The sequence below is a fragment of the Lutra lutra genome, chromosome 8 (assembly GCF_902655055.1).
Source record: "Lutra lutra chromosome 8, mLutLut1.2, whole genome shotgun sequence".
NCBI classification, from domain to species: domain Eukaryota; kingdom Metazoa; phylum Chordata; class Mammalia; order Carnivora; family Mustelidae; genus Lutra; species Lutra lutra.
The window spans coordinates 99,845,554-99,868,873 of NC_062285.1; positions in this window are offsets into that span (position 1 = coordinate 99,845,554).

A 23,320-nucleotide genomic window follows, 5' to 3' on the forward strand; every position below is an offset into this window, starting at 1 on the left:
TTGCTATATTTTCTATATTTTCATTGTTAGTGTATAAGAAAGCAACTGATTTCTGTACATGGTTTTGTATCCTCTCACATTACTGAGTTGTTGTATGAGTTCTAGTAGTTTGGGGGTGGAGTCTTTTGGGTTTTCCATATAAAGTATCATGCCATCTGCAAAGAGGGAAGTTTGAATTCTTCATTACCAATTTGAATGCATTTTATTTCTTTTTGTTGTCTGATTGCTGTTGCTAGGACTTCTGGTACTATGTTGAACAAGAGTGGCGATAGTGGGCATCCTTGTTGTGTCCCCGATCTCAAAGGGAAGGCTGTCAGCTTTTCCCCATTGAGGATGATATTCTCTGTGGGTTTTCCATAGATAAATTTTATGAAGTTGAGGAATGTTCCCTCTATCCCTATACTTTGAATCGTTTTAATCAGGAATGGATGCTATATCATGTCAAATGCTTTTTCTGCCTCAATTGAGAGGACCACATAGTTCTTCTCTCTTCTCTTATTGATTTGTTCTATCACCTTGATTGATTTGTGAATGTTGAACCACCCTTGTATCCCATGGATGAATCCCACCTGGTCATGATGGAAAATCTTTTTAATGTACTGTTGGATCCTGTTAGCTAGGATCTTGTTGAGAATCTTGGCATCTGTATTCATCAGGGATGTTGGTCTGAAATTCTTTTTTGGTGGGGTCCTTGCCTGGTTTGGGGATCAGGGTAATGCTGGCTTCATAAAAATTCTGGACGTTTTCCTTCTGTTTCTATTTTTTGAAACAGCTTCAGGACAATAGGTATTATTTCTTCTTTGAAATTCTCTAGGGAATCCATCAGGTCCTGAGCTCTTATTTTTTGGAAGGTTTTTGATCACTGCTTCAATCTTGTTACTAGATATTGCTCTGTTCAGGTTGTCAATTTCTTCCTGATTCAGTTTTGGAAGTTTATAGGTTTCCAGGAATGCATCCATTTCATCTAGGTTGCTTAACTTATTTTTCTGATGATTGTTTCTATTTCCTTGCTGTTAGTCGTGATCTCTCCCTTTTCATTGATAATTTTATTAATTTGGGTCCTCTTTTCTTTTGGATTAGTTTGGCCAATGGTTTATGTATCTTATTCAAAAAACCAGCTTCTTGTTTCATTGTTGTGTTCTATTGCATCTCTAGTTTCTATCTCATTGATCTCTGCTCTAATCTTGATTATTTCCCTTCTTGTGTGTGGGGTTGGCTTAATTTGTTGTGATTCTCCAGTTCTTTAAGGTGTAAAGAGAGCTGATGTATTCTGGATTTTTCAATTTTTTTGAGGAAGGCTTGGATGGCTATGTTATTCCCCCTTAGGACTGCCTTTGCTGTATCCCATAGGTTTTAAACTGGAGTGTCTTCATTCTCATTGGTTTCCATGAAGTGTTTAAGTTCCTCTTTGATTTCCTGGTTGATCCAAACATTCTTAAGCAAGGTGGTCTTTAGCTTCCAAGTATTTTAATTCCTTCCAAACTTTTTCTTGTGGTTGAGTTCCAATTTCAAAGCATTGTGGTTTGAGAATATGTGGGAATAATCTCAATCTTTTGGTACCCATTGAGCCCTGATTTGTGACCCAGTATGTGGTCTATTCTGGAGAAAGTCCCATGTGCACTCAAGAAGAATGAGCATTCTGTAGTTTTAGGGTGGAATGTTCTGTATATATCTATGAGGTCCATTTTGTCCTATGTATCATTCAATGCTCTTGTTTCCTTATTGATTTTCTGCTTGGATGATCTGTCTATTACTGAGAGTGGCATGTTAAGATCCCCTACTATTAATGTGTTCATATCAATATGACTCTTTATCTTCATTGACCATTGTCTTATGTAGTTGGCTTCTCCTGTATTGGGGGCACAAATATTTACAGTTGTTAGATCTTCTTGGTGATTGTTGATGGTAAGCAATTAACATTGACAACATTCCATAAACCAAAACCAAAGTTTTCTAATTTCAAACTTCTACCTGTTCCATTACACTGTACTGTCTCTGCAATAAAAATTTTGTTTTCATTTCAGGTGACAAATCTATTTTTCTTATTAGGATATAATTCAATAATACTGAAATGTATAGAATAATATAACAAAAAAGTCATATCCCTACCATAGCATTTATTTTGCTTCTGAGTTTGCAATTTGGTCAGATCTGTGTGGGGACAGTTCATCTCTGCTCTCCTTAGAAACAGCTGGTATAGCTCAATGTCTGGAATCATGAAGTTTTCTCCCTGCAGATGATGCCAGCTGTTGGCTAGGACTTTAGCTTGGGCTGTCAACCAGAACACATACATATAGTCTATCTCCATGAGGCTTGGGTTTCCTCACAATATAATAGTTCAGTTTTAAAGGTAAGCATTCTGAGAGAGAGAGAGTGTGTCTTCTAGAAGCTCCAATGCTTCTTCTAACCTACTTCAGAAGTCCCATAGCATCTTTTTCACTATATTCTAGTATTCTATCCATTAGAAACAAGTCTCTACATTCAGTGCATGTCTAAGGGGAGGAGAATTAAATTCCATCACTTTGTGGGATGAGTATTAAATAGTTTGTGGACATATTTTAAAGTTATAGATATAGATACAGGTATACATGTATATGTATAATTGTACATAACATGTTATAATTATAAATATAATTGTAGAATAAATAAGTTGCTATGTTATAAATACATATGATATTATATAGAGATATAAGTATTCTACTGTGATATTGCTTTTTTTGTTCAGCATCATGTTTTTCATTTGTCCTTGTTGATTTCTTTTGCAGTGATGTTATTCTAAGACTATCCTACAATATCAGTATAAACTTACGTTTATTTTAATATATGAACAAATAGATACATAAGTACACATAAATATATGCATATGCCTGCATTAATATACAAGCACATATTTCCTAGCTGTCTGCTGAAAGGGCCTAGAAGGGACAATGACACCTCAATAGCATTAAGCACACCAAGTGCCCAGATACTGACATGTACATAACATTTTCTGATACAAGGAATCAGAGTTCCTTTGGAGGAATGTCTAATTTTAGGGTTGAAACAGGGAAAATGGAAGCATCTTATATACTAGAAAACAAAAGACAGGGGGAATGTCAGAGAGATAGGAAGCAATCCAAAAAAGCTCCCAATGGCCAAAGCAGGAACAATTAGAGTGAGAAAATAAACAGCAACGCATTGGATTATAACCTAAAGTAATAACAAATACAAATATGTCCATACCAAGAAAAAAATGACTGAATAAACAGAAAAGTGAAGGGAGACTGACAAATTTTCCTTTCAGAGGAATTCTAAATAATATATGTAGATATTATGTCCTCTAGGAGGAGGTAATGTTTAACCTCGACCCTCACTCCCTAACTTGACTGTAGGTTGGACTGGATGACTTGCTTCCAAAGAACAGAGCTTGAAAAGGTAATGTAACTGATGGTAGAAACCTGGCAAAGGATACTTTAACCAACAGATAAAGATTAACAGTGGTGTTACACTGATATCATTTACCTCTATCTGATGTGATGAGAGAAGACATCATTGTGATATTTTTCCACAAAATCTACCATCACACTATCACCATGACAAAAAAGTGCAAATTGAGGAACATGCTACAGAATATCTAACCAGAACTCATTCAAATTATTAAGATCATGAAAGATAAAGACAAAAGAAAACACTAGAAAACTATTCAAAATCAGAAGAGACTATAGAGACCAATGACTAGATGCAATGAAGTATTCTGGATTGGATCCTATCATTGCAACAAAAAAGGCAATAATAGAAAAGCCAGAAAAATCCAAATAAAGTATTTAGTTTCTTTTTACACCAATATTAATCTCCATCACAATTATGTAAGATTTTATCATTGTGGCAAGCTCTGTGAAGGGCTTAAAGGAACTTCTTGGGCTATCTTTGTAACTCTCTGTAAATCTAAAATTATTCCAAAACAATTTTAAAAACTGAAAAAGAGGAATATTCCACAAGTTGTTTTTCTTACCCTTTTTTTTTTTTTCAAAACCAAAACCTATATTCAGCTTTCTTTGCAGCTGAGGGTTGCCAATTATGGAAATGAAATATAAAGAGAATTTTTATAGTGCCATTTTTTCCTCTTTCCTGTTTTACTTCTTAAAATCCAATCAGTGACTCAAGGCAACCTTAAGTTCACTAGGAAAAAAAAAAAATATGTGCTAAATAAGGATGATGGAGGAGAAAATTTAAGAAACAGTGATTCCTTAATAACTTCACTAAATTTCAATACTTCCCTGGACTATTTAACCTATTCTTGAGGTAAGCTCTTTCATATTTATTTTACTGGTAAGTTTTCTGGTTACATGATAGGTAACTTCATTTTATAACATTCATCCCATTTTTGTCCTTGTATAGGTCTCTCTGTACATATGTGTGTGGAATTGACATGTAATAAGGCACACACACTCTTTTACTAAATAATGTCAAGCTGCTCTACCTGAGCATAAGAGCTCAGATTTTCTCACCTCTTCATTATGATTTCAAACTGTCCATATTTTCTTTTATGTATTTTTTAAAATTTTTAAATGTGGCCTTCCATTATCTGAATTGATAATACATTATTTGATTCTGTAATTTTTTAGTATGAGCTTAACTTATTTAATATTTGCATCTCAGGGATATTTTAGCTTTTATCTTAGAATTTCTCTTATAACCCAAAGTATAAAGTTACCTATATTTTCTTTTCTAATTTTTAAAAATGTAGGAATTTATGTCATCTGGGATTTATTATTGTCATTGACAAATTTTAAGATGTGGTTTAACTTGGGACTCCTGGGTGGCTCGGTCGGTTAAGCATCTGCCTTCAGCTCAGGTCATAATCCCAGGATCCTGGGATTGAGCCCCACATCAGGGCTCCCTGCTGAGCAAGCTTCTCGTCTTCCTCTGCCCCTCTCCCTGCTCATGCCCCCGCCCCCGCTTCTCTCCCTCTGTGGGTTCTCACTCTCTCAAGTAGATAAAATCTTTCTAAAAATGTGGTTTAACTTTAAAAATTTCCCTAAATTGACAGCTCTAGTCTTAATGTCATTTATTGAATAATCTATCTTTCCTTTTGACTTGAAATATATCACTTACTTAATTCCCATTCAAACAAGTTTTGTTTTACTTCTGTTTGGTTTATCAATTGGTTTATTAGTGCACTGGTATATTCTTTAAACTACCACTATTTATAAATAGTAATAATTATAGTTAATATTAGCTGACTACTGAAAATTTGTCACTTTTCTAAATGATTTACATTACATTATCTCAATTAATCCTTGCAAAAAAATTACAAGGTAGGAACTATTGATGACCACATTTTATGGATGATTAAATTAAATTATAAAAATATTGAGGAAAATTATCAAGATTATTGATTCAGGAGACAGTTTTTAAGTGTGTTTTCTTTTCATTTTTTCATTGTCCAGCTACGTGATTTAAGTGTTTTTTTTTTTACAATTTCTATTTGAAATAAAATATATTTTCTATTATCTTAAAAATATTTCAAACTGGGATGTATGGCTGTAATAAGCTCAAATGGATCTTGAAACTGAAATTTTAGAAACTCTAAAAGATGATTATTGATTAGTATTTGATACTACTTACTATCAGATTTCAAAATATGTTGCAAAGCTACATTAGTTAAGATACTGTGGAATTGTTATGAAGATAGAAAAATAACCAAATAGAATTGGAAAAAAAAAAGATTTTAGATATAAGCTTACAGGTAGGTGGTCATTTGACTTTCAATAAGGGTGCCACTTTTCCATACGTAGTCTTGGTTTCATTGAGTGTCTATATGAGAAAAAAATGATCTTTGATTCTTGCCACTCATCCTAATAAAAAAAATATCAAGATGGATCATAAGCCCAAATGTGAAAAACAAAATAATAAAGCTTCCAGAAGAAATCTGAGAGGAATATTGTTATTGTTTTATGGTAGGAAATGATTTCTTCAACATGGGACAAAGGTATCAAATATAAAAGAAAATAATCAGTAAATTGGACTCTACTAAAATAAATACATCTATTTGTTAAAAACGCCATTGAGAGAATATGAAAGGCAAATTCCAGATAGGGAAGGTGTCTTTAAAAAAAAGTTTCCAACAAAAGATTCCTATTGAAAATATAAATACTGCTCCTTCAAATCAATAAGAAAAAGGACAGCAAAATAAATTTTACCCAGTTATGTATAATTCAACCACAGGCAACTCAATCTATTTATAATTGGCTTGTGCAGTCCTACGGGCTAGCTACGCAAGTTTAAAGTCTATAGGTCATGCAGTCATGGGGAACATCATGAACAAGCAGGCATAGGGTCTGAAGCTTTCTGTTTTCTACAAGAAGAAATTTCTATCTCCTGTTAGGGAAGGGCTTAAACGGTTCTTTTAAAGGGCCTCATGCCTGATTAGTCAGAATGACCCAGGGTAACATAAAGTCAATGCTTATGGACTTTAATTAAATCTCTAAAATCCCTTCACAGGAATACTTAGGTTAGTATTTAATCGAATAACTGAGAGAAGGTGTTCATTTGCTACAAAATGGCTGCTGTATCCCTTCTGTCCTCTGTCACTTAAGCATATCTCTTGCAGGCTATCTTATCTGGAAACAGTAAAAACTGAATTTAAAAGAATGTAATTTAGCCTAGCCATGTGACACCCCGTAAAGCTATCAGTCTCTGATGGTGATTGAAAGTCACAAAATTATTTCCTTGTGGGTGTTATTTATTGACCAGGAGGGAGCAGGGGTGCTTTTGGAGAATGACAGATCTTTTATAGCTTGATCTGGCTAGCAATAAAGCAGATACAAAGAGGTAAAAATTTAGCAAACTGTATACTTAAGATTAGTAAACTTTATGCTCTTTATTGTATACTTTTTATAGCTCAATTTAGAAAAAAATGAGAAAAAAGACTAGAGTAGACAAAGAAATTGTGAGTGCCATATGACGAAGGAAAATATATCTTACATTATATATTGTAAGGTGTCTTGGAAGTAAGAGAAGTTTCTCTTATATTTAGGACTTCAGTAAAATGAGCATACATTTGGAATCAAGTGAAGGACAGATCACACAATAGGATGTACTCCTGTATAAATGAGAAGAGCCCAGAATTTCAAAAGGCCTTGCAATCCATGTAGAAGAATTTGGAATTTCTCTCAAAGGTGTAATAGAAGGATATCAAATAAGTTTACATAGAGTAACAACATAATCAAATGAATTTTTATAAACTAATTCTGGCTGCTGTGTGAGGAACTGATTGGTAAGGGGCAAGAATGGAGTGAGGGACTCATTAGGCTTCATAAACCTAGCACTATGATAGTCAGGGTGTCACTTACCCTGTCATGACTCTGTTTTCTCAACTTTAAAAATATATGTTATCAAGTCTGCTTACTTACCTCACTGGATTGCTCGAAGAATTGGTGGGTATGGCTGTTTACAAACTGTATTTTATAAGTATTTATTGAATGAATGAATTAATGAATGAATTATTTTGCCCAAGATGCCTAAATTGTTAATGAACTTGTAATGTAGCACTGGCTGCATCACCCTATGTCAGAAACTGCCCATTTCACCCAATATTTTTCTTTCCTTTTTTTTTTTTTTAAATAATAACATGTTTAGCCAGGCATATATATGTCTAGAAAAAAAAGATCTTATCACCCAAGCATCTTAAAGGTAAATGACTGAGTTCTGTCCACATGGGATGCAAACATACGTAATCTATAGTAGTTTCTAGGAATTTCTTTTAGAAACATCTAGAACAAACCATTCACAATCTTTTCTTTATCCCTTCTTCTATCTTGTTTTCTAGAATGCACATGGTGCCTTGGAGAATGCATATTAGAGATGACAGAGAGGTGAGCATAAGTATCTGGAGTCCCTTGACCAATTTTCTACTGCTGAACTATAAAGTTTCTGATATTTGTACAGGTGAAAAATAAATTTTCTCTCTTATTTAAAGATCCTTTTACTCCAGGTTATGTTACTGGCTGCTAAAAATAATGCTTAAGGAATAAAGAATTTGGTACTGGCAATGAGATGCTTAGATTAGTGAAATCTGAACCTTTTTCACTGGCTTAACTGAATTATTCATTTGGCAATGACTCAGATACTGCAAGCTTGAAAAACAACCTTATTCTTTTTTTGCAATACATTTTCTGATACTATCTCCTGAACTTTCTTAGGAGGCTATGGGTTGATAAAACAATAGTGTTAAGGGAGCTAATAGAAAAAAATTAAAATTTTGTGTTTTGGAAACTTTTGTTACTTTCTCAAAATTCTTAAAAAGTGAAACGAACATAAGTATGTGAGTAGAAATGAAGAGACATAGTTACACTATAGAATAGCATGCTCTGCCTGTGGCAAGCAATCCAAGTTGATAGAAATTTTGGTGACTTGGAGACATTCCAACTTGTAAGTACCGCCAAATGAAAGTCTTAACAAGAGATAAGTCAGGTGCCTTGCCATATGAAGGTCAATAGTCAACTGACTGAGATGAGATCAAATGTGTTATTTTCACACTAAGGACCATTGTTATAGATGGCTTTGATTTAGCCATCATTACACTGAAACAGTTGAATGAGCAAAACACAGAGGATAGTAGAAAGGACCAAAGTTTAAACTTAAAGGCTATGTCTAGATTAGATTTGTGGCTGTGGTTACTTACACATGAAATTAAGCATAAGCTTACTAAGGTTCTGAGGGAGTCATATTGTCAAAGAAATCAGTGGAATTGGAGGATTATCCAGCTAAGCAACTCTTAGGTCCTGAAGATTGAACCAGCAAGAAGTAGGCTAGGAAAATTTGAACTCTCAACAAAGACTCCAATGATAGTCATCAATGTGGTCAAGGAGGACAACAAACAATATATTTCCTTCTAGAGATCAGAATGAGGTGTTACCAGATTGGAAAAAATCAAAGATATTATTCAACTATCAGAGAATAGAGGCTTCATAATTGCTACTTGGGCGGGGGGGGGTGTCTCATAATTCCAATGGACATTTTTTCCCTTTATCTTCTTTCTAAAATGTGAGTTTTCACTATGTTATCCTATTCCCAGCCTGCCATTTTATCCTTGGATAGGCACAGGCAACTTGTCTTTTAATTTATAAGTTAATGTACCATGAGAAGCTATAATATCCTGACGTGATAGAACAAAATGTCACCAAGAATTCCTAAACTTTGAACTATATGCAGTAATTAGATGGAACACTGGATTGAATTCCTTGAGGAGAGAGTGAGTGTGTTGCATATGTAGAAAGAAAAGTGTGGATATTTATTTAGATATCCAAAATGTTGGCCTGTGATAGAACTGTCTGAGCAAAAGAATGTAAAAACACATGTCCAATGGCAGCTTCTAGAAACTTCCCTTAAAAGACAGTAAACAAGGCATTTGCTTTTATAACTGCTCCCTTTCTCCATTTTTCTACTTGGAATGGAAATGGGAATGCTGCTAAAGTATGAAGAAAATGAGCACCCCTTGGGGAATAGGGAAATGGTGATCAGAAAGAAATCTGAATTTTGAAGGCTTTTGAGGGCAAAATTGACATTTTTTCTGGAATACAAATTTCTATACTTTTATTTAGCTACAGTTATTTTGGACTTTTCTATATTCGTAACCAAACCTAATGAACCAAGATATCCTTAAAATTTTGCTCAACTTGAGCATTCCACCTTTAAAATAGTTTCCTAGACTTTTACTGGTTTTACAACAAAACAATGTCTTTCTTAAGGACCTGGGAGCCATCTCTTTGAAATATAATCAAGAAAGATGACACACTTATCTCCCAGTTTCTGTGAGAGGTTAAGAAGGAGGACTCTAATGTTTATAAACACCAATTAACAAACACAGATGACTTAATTACACTGACCAATCTCCTCCTAATATCCTTTTCTTTTCTACATAACTCATTCCAGTGTTTAAAAACTCTCCTGCTTTTTGTTTCAATAAAGTTAAATTTAATCTCTTTCTCTATTGCAATTATCTTGAATGTATTCTTGTTTTCCTATTTAACTTTGTCCAGTGCAGTTTTTCTTTGATGCTAGTCCTAATTAATATAACTTCTATATAAGGAAAAATTCCTGGCAAAAAATGTCAAGCTATCTATTTATTATGCCCATACTGGCATATTCAGTGATTTTATTATCCTAGAGGAGGAAAAAAAAAAACAAAAAACATAAAAACAATGGAATAAAAGTGTCAGAGTGGAAGAACAGTTTTGGAAGAAATAATGCAGTGCAAAGATATAAGGAAAAACTGATCAAAATAATAATGGAAGAATTGAAGGAAGTAAAAGAAAATGAAAAAAATAAATAATAGTACACTGGTACATTAACAAAAAAAGTGATTGTTTAATTTCTTTACTCAGACTTTGTGTTTAGGTATTAGCCACAAATGGAAAATTAGCGAATTCTTTCCAGGTTTTCAGATAATCAGAATGCATCACATTATTCTCAAAATTAAAAAAAAAAGTAATATACCCATACAGCTCCATATTGAAGTTAAACACAAATATTATAAGAGATTAGTGGCATCAATACATTTCCAGTAAAATGAGACAATAAAATAAATATGGATATAGTTTAAAGCTCCTGTCTCCCTCAAACTTATATCAGTGTATACTATTTATGATGGTTGTTTTTGTAACAATTACTATAATGCTACTTAATTATGATTGTTATTATGTAAATTTTATGTAAATTGTGTGATTATTATGGAAATTAAAGGTAAATCTCATTTGTATTCTATTAGTAATTCTTTGGATGAAGATGTAGGTTAATCACAAAAGAGTTATTTGGGATTAGCTTTTAAGAATGGAAGAGGGGGGACGCCTGGGTGGCTCAGTTGGTTAAGTAGCTGCCTTCGGCTCAGGTCATGATCCCAGCGTCCTGGGATCGAGTCCCACATCGGGCTCTTTGCTCATCAGGGAGCCTGCTTCTAACTCTGCCTCTGCCTGCCATTCTGTCTGCCTGTGCTCGCTCTCTCTCCCTCTCTCTCTCTGACAAATAAATAAATAAAATCTTAAAAAAAAAAAAAGAATGGAAGAGGGGATTTTCTATCTGGATATTTAAAAACATGTGTACAAATAATAGTAAATGTATAGACTTCAGTCATTTAATTTTATCCTTTTGATGAATTATGGATTGATCTGCACATATATCAATATACTTCTTGTGGCTGCACTTTAACATATGAGAGTCTGGAAATTTCTTATTTAGGAAATAGAAATTTTAAAGCCTTACTTTATCTTTTATGGGGTTACAACTTAATACAATGTGCATTTTTGCTTTTTGACTTTTAAAATACTAAATGAATAAAATGAATATCTATCTCTATTGATCTAAATGAATATCTAAATCTATCTAAAATGAATATAGATAATCACTTATCCAATCAAACATAAACCATTTTACACTTTCTTTTTACAAGATTCTACTATTCAAAATTTTTCTTCAATAAAATTTTATTTTTATAATCAAAACTATAACATCATATGGTAGAACAGACGGCTAGTAATAATACCTTATTTGTATAAACCATAACAGTTTACAAAGCAGTTTCATTTACATTATTTCAATTAAATTCAATGAGATGATTAATGGTGATTTTTGTTTTCAGTAGTCTCTTCAGTATTAAAGCAGGAAAAGGGGGCGCCTGGGTGGCTCAGTGGGTTAAGCCGCTGCCTTCGGCTCAGGTCATGATCTCAGGGTCCTGGGATCGAGTCCTGCATCGGGCTCTCTGCTCAGCAGGGAGCCTGCTTCCTCCTCTCTCTGGCTGCCTCTCTGCCTGCTTGTGATCTCTGTCTGTCAAATAAATAAATAATAAAATCTTTAAAAAAATAAAAAAAAATGTTTAAAGCAGGAAAGGGAACAAATTCAATGTTCACTCTCATTTTCAATAGAATTTTTTATTTTTACAAATATGAGATACAATAATTTCATTTTAATATTAAACTTAAAAAATCTTGACTGGAGCCTGAAGCTTACTGTATGGAATTAATTAATTAATTGCTCAACATTTAATGAGTATCTGCTATTTTTCACAGATAGGATTACAGAATTCAAAGGTTTAAAATAGAATTTTTAACATCTAAAATTTTTAGTTACATAACATAGAGAAGGAATCATCAGTTCTGTTCTGAGTCAGGATAATGGACTGGTAATGAAAGGGGTTACAAATATTTATACTAAATTGAAGGGTTTGGCTGATAGGAGAAAGGACAAGATGGAAGCATTCTTATTAGGTAGAATATAAGGTGATCTTTGGCTATTTAAATTCTCACAAGTTATATTTTTCTTCAGTGATTGGCATCAGATGCAAGGAAAATTTGTGACTGTATCACTGGTTTTCAGATTATCAAAATAATCTAGTCAGAATTTATGAGGATAGGAGCTAGTCAGCAACTATGATGATAGGAAACCCTACCCATTTGGAAGGTACAATTTGGATCCTACAATTATACTCAAGCATAGGAGTCCATTAGAAATTTGAGGAAACAGAGAAGTGCCTTAGCAAAGAGGAACCATTGATAAAATGAAAACTGACACTTTTTGTTCTCAGTAATAATCTTATTTTTAACATTTTTATTTTTAAGTAATCTTTCCACCCAACATGAGGATGAACTTACAATCCTATGATCAAGAGTTGCATGCTCTACTGAGCCAGCCAGTTGCTCCTCTCAGCAGTCTTAAAATTTTCTTTTTATTTCTATTCTTTATAGTGCTATTATTACTGGTAGCAACAATGACATCTGCATTTTTCCAAATATTTATTGTGTGCTGAAAATGACTATGTGCTCATTATAGTTCTACTCATTGGAATAAATGGTGTTTTCATCCAAATTTTACAGAAAATAAAACCAAGTCTTTGAGAGGTTAAATAACTTGCACAAGTGTCACATTTTTGTAATGGAAAACCAAAAGAGAAAATCATAGCTAATTTGACTATAAAGATTTCTTCATAACCAGTTAAGTTTTCTATCCATCCCTCAGTAAGTTATTCTGTCACTCAGTTCCTTTTGAAAGACAGATTGTAAATTAAAATATGAAGTGCTATGGGAGTGGGGCTATGGGAGTGAGGTTTCATGTCTGTGACCAGGCAAATAAGTAATTGCTGGATGCATAATGTGGCAAGGGTAGCATTCAGCATCTGAATTAATTTCTGGTTTTCATTTGTTTGCTTTTTTGCTTGTTTTGGGGAGCATTCTGTGAACCTAGGAAAGAGGCACTGGTCCAGCTTCTACTGTAAATTATAAAATGTCATGATTTATTAAATCAATCAGATTTTCCCACATAAAATCACAGAAAATAACCAAGACATTATTCTCACTGATTCCAGAGGAATCCAAGCTCTATAGACAGTGGTGCCAAAAACCAAGGATAACATGTTCAGAACAGCAACCCTCAATCGTCCATTCCCATTATAAGAAAATATAGTGAGATTACTCTTGTCCAGTGCTTCTTGGTTCCTATCTGGGTTTGAGCCTATTTCAACTTTTTCTCACAGCTGTTAGACCAAGGAATCTTCTTATTTTATGATTGCAAGGAACTGCAGTATTACTTGGTTTTTAACTGAACTAGTATCAAAGAGGCAACATGACCTCATTTCCTTATAACTAGAAAAACACTCCCCCCAAATTCTGTATTATGTTTTATATGAACCTTTCCATTAATTTTTAAAAAATATTTTATTTATTTATTTGACAGAGAGAGAGAGAGAGAGAGAGAAGGCACAAGCAGGGAGAGAGGCAGGCAGAGAGAGATGGAGAAGCAAGCTTCCGAGTAGCGAGCCTGATATGAGCTTGATCCCAGGACCCTAGGATCATGACCTGAGCCAAAGGTAGGCACTTAACTGACTGAGCCTTCCAGGCGCACTTTTCTTTTCTATTCTTTTAAAGCTTTTTAATTAATTTTTATCATTTATTAATTTTTATCATTTTATCATTTATTTAGCCTGACAGGTTTCCAGTAAATTCTTCTTTCTCTTCAAGTTTTACAGAGTCTCTGGTTATTACTTTACACCAAGAACCCTTGACTGACAAAGAGAAGAAAGAAGGGATTCAACCTCTCATTTTAAAGCATCAGCTATAGGGTGTTCTATCCTCATTTTGTCATTACAATGTTACTATGGGATATTAATCAGTGCAGAGGGTCTTAAAGGCTGTTCCCTTGAAAATCATAAGCAGAGTTTTTACTTTATTTTCAATAGTCTATTCCTCAGTTCTGGTTATTTTAAGGATTCTTTTTCAAGCTTCTCTGGATATAGGTGAATATACATTAAGAATAATAATCAGAAAATTTTTCCATAGTAAGATATACTTTATTTCTCTCCTATTTTTTAACTTGGGTTTTGCAATTTCCTCATCAATGTAAATTAATTTATGTATTTTGTTAAGAGCTAGATTTTCTCTAGAATAGATTACATGTTAAGCCACAAAACAAATTTCAATAAATTTAAGAAGATTGAAACCATATCAAGCATTTTTTCTAACCAAAGCAGTATTAAACTAGAAATAAACTATGAAAAAAAATCTGGAAAACACAAACATGTAGAGGCTAACCAACATGCTACTAAAAAACCAGGAGGCCAACAAAGAAATCAAATTTAAAAAATACATGGAAGCAAAAAATAAAATAAAATAAAATAAAAAATACATGGAAGCAAATAAAAATGAAAGCACAATGGTTCAAAATCTTTGAGATATAGGAAAAGGAATTCTAAGAGGGAAGTTTATAGTAATGCAGGCCTACCTCAAGAAACAACAAACAAAATCTCAAAAAAAAAAAAAAATCTAATCCTATACCTAAAGGAACTAGAATACAAAAACAAAGCCCAAAGTTAGTAAAAGAAGGAGGAAAAAAAAGAACCAAAATAGAAATAAATAGAGACTAAATAAAATAAGAAAATAAAAAGCAATAAAACCAAGATCCCTGTCTTTGAAAAGATAAAGAAAATTGATAAAACTTTAGCCAGACTCACCAAGGGGAAAAAAAAAAGGACTGAAATAATATCAGAAATGAAAGAGAAGTAACAACCAATATTATAGAGATACAAAGGATTATAAGACACTAGTACAATAAATTATATGCTAAAAAATTATATAATTTAGAAGAAGTGGATAAATTTATAGAAACATACAATCTTCCAAAATTGAATCAGGAAGAAATAGAGAATTTTAACAGATCAAGTACTAGCAATGAAATTGAATCAACAATCAAGAAACTCCCAACAAACAAAAGTCCAGGATCAGATGCCTTCACAGGTGAATTCTACCAAACATTTAAAAGGGTAGTTAATACTTATTCTTCTCAAACTATACCAAAAAAAAAAAAATAAAAGAGGAAAGAAGATTTTCAAATTCATTCCACAAGACCAGCATTACACGGATACCCAAACTATCCAAAGACACTACAGAAAAAGAAAACTATAGGCCAATATTCCTGATGAGCATAAATACCAAAATCCTCAACAAAATATTAGCAAACCAAATTCAACAATCCCTTAGAATGATCATTCTCCATAATCAAGTAGGATTTATTCCAGCGATGCAATGATGGTTCAATATCTGCAAATCAATTAACATGAAATACCATATTAATAAAATGAAAGCTAAAATTCATATGATATCATCATCTCAATAGATGCAGAAAAAGTGTGTGACAAACTTGAACATCTATTCATGATAAAAACTCTCAAAAGTGGGTTTAGAAAGAACCCATCTTGGGGAGCTTGGGTGGCTCAGTCCATTAAGCATCTGTCTTCAGCTCAGGTCATGACCCCAGAGTCCTGGGATCAAACCCTGCATCAGGCTCCAGGCTCATAGGGAGCCTGCTTATCCCTCTCCCTCTGCCTGCTGCTCTGCCTGCTTGTATTCTCTCTCTCTGTCAAACAAATAAATAAGTAAAAAAAAAAAAAAAAAAAAAAAAAAAAAGAAAGAAAGAAAAAAAGTCTTAAAAAAAAAAAAAGAACACATCTCAACATAATAAAAGCTGTATATGACAAACCCACAGCTAATATCCATAACGAATGGTGAAAAGCTGAGAGCTTTTCCTCTTAGGTCAGGAACAAGACAGGGATATTCATTCTTGCCACTTTTATTAAATGTAGTACTGGAAGTCCTAGCCACACAATCAGAAAAGAAAAAAAAAAAAGGCATCCAAATTGGTAAGGAAGAAGTAAAACTGTCACTATTTGCAGATAATACTATATGCAGAACACCTCAAACATGCCACCCCCAAATTATAATGTATTAGAACTAATAAGTGAACTCAGTAAGTTGTAGGATATAAAATTGATATACAGAAATATTTTGCATTTCTATACACTAATAACAAGATAGAAAGAGAGATTAAAAAAAAAACACATTTACAATAACACCAAAAGGAATAAAACACCTAGGAACAAATTAATCAAGGAGGTATAAGCCTTGTACTCTGAAAACTAAAACTTTGATGGGAAAAAATCGAAGGTAACACAAACAAATGGAAAGATATACAATGCTCATGGATTGGAAGGGTTAACATTGTTAAAATGTCTGTACTACTCAAAGCAATCTACAGATTCAATGTAATTTTATCAAAATACCAAATTTTTCACAGAACTAAACACATATAATCCTAAAATTTGTATGGAACAAAAAGATCCTGAGTAATCAAAGCGATCTTGAGAAACAAGAACAAAACTAGAGGTGTCACAATCCCACATCAATTACTATAGTGTAACCAAAACAGGATGGTACTGGTACAAAAACAGACATACCAATCAATAGACCAGGATAGAGAGCCCAGAGATAAACTCACACTTCTATAGTCAATTAATCTAAAACAAAGGAGACAAGAATATATAAATCTCTTCAATAGATAGTCTGGGAAAACTGAAGAGCTACATGCAAAAAAAAAAAAAAAAATGAAATTGGACAACTTTCCTACCCAACACACAAAAATATATTCACAGTGGAGTAAATATCTAAATGTGAGACCTGAAATGGTAAAACTCCTAAAAGACAACAGGCAATAATAACCTCTTGGAAATTGGCCTTAGCAACTTTTTTCTGAGTATTTCTCCTCAGCCAAGAAAAACAAAAGCAAAAATAAACTATTGGGAACTACACCAAAATAAAAAGCTTTAGCAAAGCAAAGGACACCAACGAAACCTACTGAAGAGCAGAAGATGTTTGTAAGTGATATATCCAATAAAGGGTTAACATCCAAAATAGATAATGCATGAAACTCAAAACCACACAAAAACAAATAATCCAACTTAAAAATGGGCAGAGGGCCTAAATAGACATTTTCCCAAAGACATACAGATGGCCAAAAGACACATGAAAAGATGCTCAACATCACTAATTATCAGAGAAATGTAGATCAAAACCAAAATGAGATTATCACCTCACACCTGTCAAAATGGCTAGCATTAAAAAGATAAGAAATAATGAGTGTTGGTGAGCATGAGGAGACAAAGGAACCCTCATCCATTGTGGCAATGTAAATTGGTGCAGCCACTATGAAAAACAGTATGGAGGTTCCTCAAAAAATTAAAAATAGAGGGCACCTGGGTGGCTCAGGGAGTTAAGCTACTGCCTTCAGCTCAGGTCATAATCTTGGGGTCCTGGGATCAAGCCCCGCATCAGGCTCTCTGCTCAGTGGGGAGCCTGCCTCCCCCTCTCTCTCTACCTGCCTCTCTGCCTACTTGTGATCTCTCTCTCTCTGTCAAATAAATAAATAAAATCTCAAAAAAAAATAGATATACCAAATGACCTAGTAATTAAATTGCAGGGTATTTACCCAGGGAAAACAAAACCCCCACTAATATGAAATATATATGCACCCCTATGTTTGTTGCAGCATTATTTATAATAGCCAAGATATGGAAGCAATCTAAATGTTCATCAATACATGAGTGGATAAAGATGTGATATACATACATACAATGGAATATTGTTCAGCCATAGAAAAGAATGAGCTCTTGCCATTTGCATCAAATAAGTCTGATTGAGAAAAACAAATAACATATGATTTCACTTATATGAGGAATATAAAAAAACAGAACAAATGAATAAAGAAACACAGAAAAAATAGAAACAGACTCCTAAATATAGACAAACTGGTGGTTGCCAGAAGGAAAAGGCAGAGTTGGCTGGATTGGTGAAAAGGTGAAAGGGATTAAGAGGTGCAAACTTCCAGTTACAAAGTAAGTCATGGGGATGTAATGCACAGCATAGGGAATGTAGTCAATAATGTAATAATGTCATATGGTGACAAATGATAAGTACACTTACTGTGGTGAATCACTATGTTGCACACCTGAAACTAATACAATATTGTATGTCAACAATACTTCAATAAAAAAACAAAGAATTAAGAGTTTTTCTTGCTAGAAATGTTCATTTCTATGCTAGTATTATTTGCTTATCAGAATGTTAAGATATAAATCCCCCTCTTTTTAGTGGAAAGAGAGTGCTTAATTGATTTAGTTAGAATACAAACAGACTTCACAATCCACATTACCTGGTTTCAGCTTTTGATGGCAGCTCCTGGACTGTGCGGCTGCTCCTATTTTACCATCTCATGGAATAGCAGGATTACTTGGTTTGTTTCAGAAAACTATCATCAAAGAGGAGAGAGGACCCAATTTCCCTCATGGCTGAAAAAAAAAAAAAACATATTATATTTTCTATGAATGCTGAGGGAAAAAAGAATCCTCATAGATTTTCTATTTCTAAGGAAAGAAAATCCCACCATTAGTGACAGTCTTGAATAAAAAGGAAAACAACATTTTTTAGTCTCATTGTTTTGCAATTGTAACTTACAGACCCTGAGGCAGTTCTAAAAAAAGTACATCCTGGGGTTTCCTAAGCAAGCCTGTTAGCTTGGGCTGATAACTTCCAGTGAAAGGCCTCTTAAATTATCTATATTTAATTCTTCCTCTGAATAACTCATAACTAAAAAAAAAAAAAAAAAAGAAAAGAAAAGAAAAAAAGAGACGTTGGAGCTTTACTGTGCAAAGAGAATGTGCTGTATATGAGCTGTGGAAAGTAGAGTGAGACGATTATAGATCAAAATTATTTTATTAGGCATTACATAGCAATTTTATAATTGAGGATAAAACTGGTGACTATGTTGATTGAAACTAAGAAATAGCTTTTTAAAAACTTTTTTTTTCTAAATAATAAGTTTCTGATTTTTTTTTTTCTTATCTGGCTGACTGTAAGAAAAGTCACTGTTAGAAGAGTTTTAAAAATACTATCTTAGTAGTAGCTTAAAATCTTCCCAGTGATTTTTTGACTTTCCTGCTTCTTTTACTTTTAATTTTTTATTATGAAAACCTCAAACATATACACAAAAATAGAACAGTATTATGAACCTCCATGTACCTATCATTCAATTTCAACATAATCAGTGTGACTGATCTTATTTATTTATACTCCAACCCATTTCTTCCACGATCATCAAATCCCTACCTAATATCAACCCATCCCTACCTGGTACCATCTCATCCCAAGCTTATTTTGAAGAAAATAACAGACTTTACTTCATTTTTTTCCATAAATCTTTGAATATTTTCTCCAAAAATTAACCTCCCCCTAAATATCCATAATATCCTCATCACAATGAAAATAAATAATTCAGCATGATCTCAAATACCTACTGTGTGTTCAATTTACAAAAAATCTTTTTGGCTTTTCATTTGGTCTTTCTTCTCTCTGTCTCCCTCCCTCCTTCTCTCTCTTATTTTCTCTCTCATTCTCTATCTCCCCACTCTCAGTTTGTTGATTGAATCAGGATCTGAATAGGTAACATGCATTGTAACTGATGGAAATATATAATATTTTTAAATCTTTTTAAACTCTTTTATTTCCTATTATTATTTTTCCTTTAAAGCTATTTATTGAAGAAAGAATTATTTACTCTGCAGAATTTTATATCAACATAAATTTTACTCCCTTTATGTACATGTCTTATAAAATGGGCTTCTCTCTCCTATATTCATCTATATTGGATATGACCTAGAGGCTTAATCATGTCCTAGGTCACTGTTTAAGATTTTTGTTGTTGATCCTTGGGTTTTTTTTTTTTTTTTAAGACTTTTAGGTGTGATTGCATACTTCATTTATAAAGGATTTCTTTGTCTGTCTTTTTATGATGTAAGCTGCCATTGATTCTCATTAATGCCTAGGTGCATTGGTTCATTAGGGATTATAAAATTGTGATGCTCCAATAAAATCCTCCATTTATTCCCTGGAATGTTTTTAAAATGCAAATATTGCCTCGTCTACTATTTTGATACACAGAGGTACAGTTTGAGAGAAAAGGCAGAATAAATGTCAGATTATTTTCATTTATTTACTTTCAAAAATTGAAAATTAGTTCTCTATCATGTTTATAAGATAAGCAATTATGTTTTCTGTTTGTCTGTTTTTTGAGTATCACTATGAATCAGTAGATATTTGATGTGTTTGAATCCATGGCAGTTATTATTCTTTTTTTTTTTAAGATTTTATTCATTTATTTGGGGGAGAGCAGAGGGAAAAGGAAACTCAAGCAGGCTCCTCAGTGAGTGTGCAGTCCTATACAGGGCTCCATCTCACAACCCTGAGATCATGACCTGACCTGAAACCAAGAGTCAGATGCTTAACTAAGCCAGTCTGGTGCTCTGTGGCAACTATTATTCTTAATGATGTTCAAATTTTCCCAGTTTTGATCATTAGAACCTATACAATTGACTCCTATATATTTCGATAGTCTTTGATGACTTCCCTGTTAGTGTAAAAAAAGCTCATCTTACACATTTCCTGCTCCAGATCTCAAATCAGCCCATTTCTTCAAGTCTTGTTTTGTTTTAAGTACTTGCAGAAATGGGAAACTCACTCATTGTTCTTAGGACTTTTCAGTGACACAAGAATTTTTTTCAAGATAAAATATTTCCTGGGCTCATAAGAACACTTCCAATTCTAATTTAGGACTGTAGGGTTTTTTACTTACCCTCGCCAATCTTAGATCTTTGTATCTTTTCCCCCTTGCTAATATCTTGGTTCTTAACAACACCAACACAATTACTTGCTTTTTTTTCCTTAGCAGAAAAATAGAAACAGTAATTCATAATATGAATACTGAAAATGTCTAAGAATGTTTGCAGTCTGTTGGTCCTTAGGGTATATCCTGTTAAATATATAGCCAAATTACTGTATTTTAAAGGCACTCAGAATTTTCTCTGTATTAGTTTTTTATTGTTACTATGAAAAATCATGAGAGACTATGGACTCTGAAAAACGATCTGAGAATTTTGAAGGGGTGGGGGGTGGGAGGTTGGGGGCACCAGGTGGTATTGTAGAGGGCACGGATTGCATGCAGCACTGGGTGTGGTGCAAAAATAATGAATACTGTTATGCTGAAAAAATAAAAAATTAAAAAAAATTACAAATTTAGTGTCTCAAAAACAGGACAGTTATCTTATAATTCTTTAGGTCAGATGGTCGATACTGGGCTAAAATAAAGTTTGTTGGCAAGGGATGCTTTTCTTTTGGGAAACCCTAGAAGAGAATCCATTTCCTTGCTTTTCACAGTTTCTAGGTGCTGTCTACCTTGGTACCCTTCCATCTTCAAAGCCAATAATATAGCCATTTTCCTGTCACTTGTTCAGTCCTCACAGCGTTCTCTGAACAAAGATGGGAACCGTTCCTCACTTCTAAGGATGCATGTGATCATATTGAATCTATCCAGATGATCCAAAACAATTTCCACTTCCTAAGATTTTCATCCCAGGGTCACATGAGCAAAATACCTTTTGCCCTGTAAGGTAACATATTCATAGGTTCTGAGGGTTAGGGCCTAGAAATCTGTGGGGGAGGGCCATTATTCTGCCTATCACAGTCCCTTTTTGCTGAAGCTACGCCACCAATTACACATTCAGTTTAATTTGTTTTATTTTCAGGGATTATTTATTTATATAAACAACATTTTTATAAAATATTTACAGGATTCCAAAATTAAACCTATAAAACAAGATAAATTCAAAAAAATCTACCCTGTGTTCTGTCTACTCTATTTGCTTTTTCTTCTGCAGATAAATACTTTGTTATTTTTATGGTGCATTATTCCACTGGTTTATTATTTAATATAATATATTATAATGTATATACTCCTCTCATATTGTTAGATAAACAGCAGTATACACTTTACTTCACATTTTTTTACTCAACATAACTTGGTATTGCTTCATTATAGTACACAGTTTTCATTCTTTAATACTGTTGTATAGTACACCACTGAGTGAATACTCATGGTCAATCCACCCAGTACGCTTTTAATGGGAATTTGATTGCTTTTAACCTTGTGCTGATCCAAATAATGCTACAGTGAATTGTGCAGCCTTTTTAAACTTTGGCTAGTATATCTCTGAGAAGTGAGATTGCTAAATAAGGGAAATTATATTTATATGTGTGTGTATATATATATGTATATATATATAGTTATTAAATATATAATAAAAAATGTGTGTGTGTTTGTGTGTGTTTGTGTAATTTGGCAATTTTACTATTTTATGTCAACTTCCCATTCATATAAGTTGTAACATCTTATATTTCCCAGGTCAATCTGATCTGGTTCATAAGACACGGATCTCTGACCCGTGTTTGTGAACAATAGCTCTAAAACTGAACTGTAAACCTCTCCTATAAAGACACAGATAGTAAATATTTTGGGCTTCACTGGTCACATATCCCCTGTTGTAACTATTCAACTTTTCTACTAAAATGAAAAATTAGCCATAGATACCATGCAAATAAACAAGTATAACTATGTTTCAATAAAACTTTATTTATAAAAACAGGCAATAAATTGGACTTGGACCACTGACTGTGGTTTGTTGACCTCTTTTCTAAAAGTGTATTTAAAAAGAATAATATTTTAAATTAAAATATCCAAAGATATTCCATTTTTGCAAAACAAACTTTTGTTGAAAACCATAAATTAATGCCATAAGCATTTGAATAAATTGCTTAATTTCTATTCAGTGAAGAGCAAAACTTCAATATATTTCATAACTCTTAGAAAAGTGAGAAACCTAATACCTCTACGATTTGGTCATTGTGAGTCTTTCTTTCTCTATAGTCAGATTTACTGATTATTTCAAGCATGTTTATGTAAATACCTCAAATCCATACTGCAGAGTTTCTGGTATCTATTGTCCAAAGAAAACATAAAAATAACAAGGGAATCTAGAATCCTGTGGCTCTAAATCCTGACTTCCTAATCTATGGGCATTTTATTTTAGGAAAAAAAAAGAAATTCCCGAGGGGCCATTAATGATATATCTGGTTCA